Source organism: Lepisma saccharinum, chromosome 16, assembly GCF_977018435.1.
Source record: "Lepisma saccharinum chromosome 16, izLepSacc3.1, whole genome shotgun sequence".
In the NCBI taxonomy this organism is placed as follows: Eukaryota; Metazoa; Arthropoda; class Insecta; order Zygentoma; family Lepismatidae; genus Lepisma; species Lepisma saccharinum.
The window spans coordinates 55,303,105-55,308,469 of NC_139244.1; positions in this window are offsets into that span (position 1 = coordinate 55,303,105).

A 5,365-nucleotide genomic window follows, 5' to 3' on the forward strand; every position below is an offset into this window, starting at 1 on the left:
GACACAAACCCTCACTTCAGGGCAAACGTATTGTGGACAGATGAAGCCATTTTCACCAGGATGGATGTCTTCAATAGTAGAAACAGTCATGTATGGGACTTTGACAACCCACATGAACTTTTTTGTGGCCCATCACCAGCACAGGTTTTCAGTGAATGTGTGGTGCGGGATAGTACATGATCATTTAATTGGACCATACATTCTCCCTTTTCGCCTGAATGGTCGCACGTATCATGCATTTCTTAGTGAGGTTCTGCCTGAACTGTTGGAGACCGTACCTTTGGCACTGCCGCAAGAAATGTGGTACCAACATGATGGGGCACCAGCTCATTTCGATCGTAATGTACGACATTTCCTGCATGACGTGTTTCGCAATAGGTTCATTGGTAGGGATGAGCCTGTGCCTTGGCCACCGAGGTCGCCAGATCTCAAACCTCTCGATTTTTTCTTCTGGGGAGAAATGAAAACCCTCGTATACGACACACCTGTCACATCAGCTGAGGACCTCGTTGCTCGCATCAACGTCGCCGCCGCGACTGTAGCAGATACACCTGGCTTGTTTGCTCGTACTCGACAATCCTTGATTCGTCGCTGTCATCTCTGCGTAGAAGTAAACTGCAGACATTTTGAAAACCGTCTGTGATTATTGCCCTCGGCAAATCTCAGTGAGAACACTCTTGGTATTGCTCCCCACCCCCTTTGTCTGGTGAAAGTGACATCTTCAGTTGGTGTACAATGACACGCAATGTCTGTTCGTAAGATATTGTAGCATTTGGTCCCGTGTAAAAATACACGTCGCAATCATCTGATATTGTGTTTTTCTTTCCCTCCTCCTGGTGGAGTAATGTCTCTCGTATGCCACTGGGGTATGCAACCGTGCTCAACTATTCGGATTTTGTGTTCGGTGCTCATGTTTTGATGTTTGAGGTTGGGATGTGTTGTCTTGAACGCATTTCTCATTGTCACGGTCCTTCTTGCTGCGTTACACACCCTTTCTATGCATTGTTCTTGCTGGAAATCCCCAATTCCTTTGAGGACTCCATTGCGCATGCGTGCAGTGAACTTTTCATAGTGACTTCTGCACTGAGCACATACGATTCCTTTATGATTCCCTTGGAACCGCCTCTCTATCTGTTATAGTATTCGTCCCAGTTAGGTGTGACGATCACTTTGTCACCTTTTGCGAGGCTCCTATCTCGGAAACGAAGCCTCAGTCGTAAAAATGGAACTCACACTTTTTGCTTGTTTTCATGTGAGGAATCACCTCCCAAGTGTTGTAACTGACCTTTAGAAACACCATGTATATATAAAATCAAAGAAGGTAAAAGGAAACACTCACCGGACAGTAGAAACATTCAAAATTTTCGCTAACTTCGTAGCATCATCGGTGTAAGGAGAAAGAGACTGAACCGGAGGTTAGGGAAAATTTTGAATGTTTCTACTGTCCAGTGAGTGTTTCCTTTTACCTTCTTTGATTTTTACTTAGCCCTTTTGGCCCTCCTTGCTTTTATCCATATATATATATATATATATATATATATATATATATATATATATATATATATATATAGTTTATAATATGAGAGAACATTTATTTAAAATTTGCCTATGGGTCTGCCCCCCCCCCCCCCACCTCAAAAAAATCCTGGGTGCGTGCCTGGTTCAGTATTAAGTGCTTGAAAAAGTTGGAGAAAATTTGACGATCGGGAACTGCGACCAGTATGTTTTATTTGTGACCTCCAACTTTCTACCAATTTTGTATCATAAAATGTTCATTTCATAATCGGGGAGGATAAAGAAAAGATTAAAACAAGAGGATGGACAGGCATGTGATTGTAAAAGCTTGTCCTTTAGTCGGCACTCTCTCTTGTTTGATACAAGTCCACTAGAGAAGTACAAATAAGATACAAAATATATTTCCTTTTTCCTCAAAGTATCTTCCTTTCAATTAAATTTATCTGTCTCCCAAGAGCACTTGTCAAACAAAGAGTGCTATTATAGATGCCAACGAAGTTCAAATTATGCTAGGTATAGAACCATAATGCTCAGGTTGGTATCACTGATGAGGAAATCCTCGATCCTTCCTCGCGGGAGCAAGCCCCTCCCGCTCCCTTTAACACCCCTCGCCCATCCCGCTGTAGGTGGAAGATTGAGGTTCCTCAGGAGCAGGGAAGAGGGAAGACTTGTCGTTTTTGGCTGTCAGCTAGAGCAAGAGAGTGATAGCGAACATAGTCAAATGTATGCACATTGAACTCATAATTTCATAACGCACATTATTCTCCTAAAAAAGTAGAAGACTGGAAATAAGTGTAAATGAACTGTAGGAAGTACCTCACTTCCTACATGGAGGAATCGCCCCTGGTTTCGTAGCGCCTGGTACGCCTCTTTTGAAGAGAGTTTTCATCTTAGCACACAAATATAGAGGCTACATATACAAGAACACTAAAATTATCCAATTCAACAACATAAAATACATAATAATTGTACTTGTGAGTACTCACACACTGGCAAAAAATATAGTCAATGCAGTACTGGTTCATAGTAGCAGATTTCTTTCACTTTCACTGAATCCAACGTATTATGGAAAGTGAAACAGAGAATTAAATCATAAAGCTGTTCTTTTAACTTATTTAACTGTTTGATGGTAACTTTTTCTTCCAGTGTCCAGTTCGAAAAAGGACCTGTTCAACAAATAGACCACTGTAGCACTCATAAGAACTTCCAGTACATACGCAAGCAAAGGATGTGTTGGGGTTTTTTACACATTATGCCATACCTTCATTCCATTATTTATTTATTCTATACATTCATTTTCTTAGATTACAATGCTTTTTGCCAGTTTCGGCATATCATGACAATGAGGATGAATGATGAATGGATGAAATTGACAAAGACACACTCATGACCAGGTGGGGGCTCGAAGGCTCACTTCATTCTGATTGTTTCGGCAGACAAACCAAAATCATGCCATTTTCGGAAGTTTTCTGTCTAATTTGAAGCCATGTCTTTGGCGAAATTCTTTTCTATTCTATGATCAGGGCACATTTCTAAGTGATCTGAGGGGAGCCTTTGCATATGTCCAGTGATTAAGTGGGTAATGTTAGTCGGGGGGGATGAATGAAGGAGCCTTGGAGTTGGCTGGGGGGATGGTTAGTGAAATGTTTGCCTAAGTGGGGGATACCATCCCCCACATTCCCCCTCACTTCAAGCGCTGCATATGTCAAGAACGGTATAAGCTTTGAAGCTGCATTTAAGTCAGAGTAAGGCTTTTGGAAAAATTTTGACACATCTTGAATGTCTTGCAGAATACATGCAAAGAGGTGAAAGCAGAAATTCATTTTTGATTTTGATTTATAGGCTTAGTTGCCACTTTTGGCTAATTGCAACAATAACGATGAGTGATGATATGATAAAATTGATGAAGGGACACTGAAGAATACCCAGGCCAGGCTGGGATTCGAACCTGGGACCCTTTGGTTCATAACATGCTGGGCTAACTACTCTGCTACATCGGCAACTGCAATTCAGAAGGAGGAGATATTTTGTACCGCAACAAAACAATTTGTTAAGATGTAATAATTTTACACTAATTGTTCCAATCGTGACACAGGCAGATTTCAGACATGCCCACCTAGTCTCTTATAAATTTTTGGGTTCATACTGTGCATCTACCAATTTTTTTTTATTTTTTTATTTTTTTTATTTTTTTTTTGTGTGTGTGTGTGTGCGCACGCTAACGCACACACGTTTTGCAAGGTGCCAGTTGTGAAATCATATCAGCCTAACTTAAAATTATATTGGAGGGAATGACTTCGTGTCCTTCCTTCAAGGAGGATGTGTTGCTTGAATGTCGGCATTCACAGACTAGTTGTTAGCAGTTTGCGACCTTAAAGTAAAAAGGTTCTATCTGCCAAGTCGTAACATTCTCAGGAGAGCTAGTTAAAGATTTGACTATGTGCACAGGTAAAACTAACTTTTCCAACAAGTTGTGCCTCTGGCATTTGTATAGTGATCCCTCCCTCTAATATATACAGGAAAAATAATGAAAAATTTTTACTAATGTTCAGGTATTGCAACAACGAATTTGCAGTTAGAACCTTTTTACTCCAAGAGTAACATTTCAGATGAGAGTAAAAAGGTTATCCCTTAAATATTCAAACTTTTTGCAAAAATAGGTGAGAAATTAGTTATATTCTAGTTATTCTATATTCTACATGAACTAAAGTAAATAAGAAGTAAAAGGTGCTCCAGAGTACAAAATAATACAAATTGTTTCATCCAATACTATAAACCAATTATGTAAGAGTGTGAAGACTGGATTTTGAAATAATTTTTAATAGAAAGTATTGACATGTGAGTTAGTTGAAAAAGTACCATGTTGTAAATAGTGTTGCAGTATATAATCCCAGTGGAAACACAACATTCATTTTAACATAACATGCTACTGCATATCCTTCTGATAAGAAAATGAAAAGTATTTGTACTCATTGAGAGTAGATATCGCTTATTGACAACAAGACTGTAAAGAAATGAAAAAAAAATCTTATATGTTTCTCTTCAGCACCGTAGCAAAGTAACTTTGGTCCACAGCCAGCATCCACTTCATCATATAAGTGAGATCTGACACTTTTTCTTTACTTAATTGCTTCCTCTCTATGTTGGAGGTTCAAATAGATGGATACATAGGAGATGAACATTGTGCCATTTGTCTGGTAGGCACAAAGCCCGGAAACAAAACAGATAGAACTTTTTTACCCCAACTTAAAACCTCATTTGCAGATAGTACTTTTTTACCTCGTTGATTTCTTCAAAACTAATATACGAGGTGTGGCTAGAAAAAAAAAACTGGATTGATGTTGCTGTCGACAAACGGCAAGCGCGTAAAGGATAAGCGGTGCATGGGTGTATAATGTCATATATTGCCTACTGGCTGTGGGATTGCCCAGGGTGTGCGGCGCTCAGTTCTTCTGTAGTTTGTGGAAGAAGTGAACCGTACATCTGTGCTCCGTCGGAAAAGAAATTGTCTGAAAGTGGAACAACGTATCAATCTGAAGTTTCTTATCAAACTCGCAAAATCTGCCACAGAAACTTATGGTTTGTTGAAGGAAGTGTACAGAGATGTGTGTTTATCACACACTCAAGTATTTGAGTGGTTTCAAAGGTTTAGAGAGAGACGAGAAGTGATTGCAAACAACAAGCGCCCTGGACGGTCTTGCATGTCAAAAACTGAATGAAACATTTCAAATGTCAGTGAATTGATTCGAATTGTGTACCTGAAGGTCAAACTGTCAACCAACAATATTTCATTATGATGCTGTTGACCCTTCGTGGGCCAGTAAGAAGACGATGACCTGATTTGTGGAAA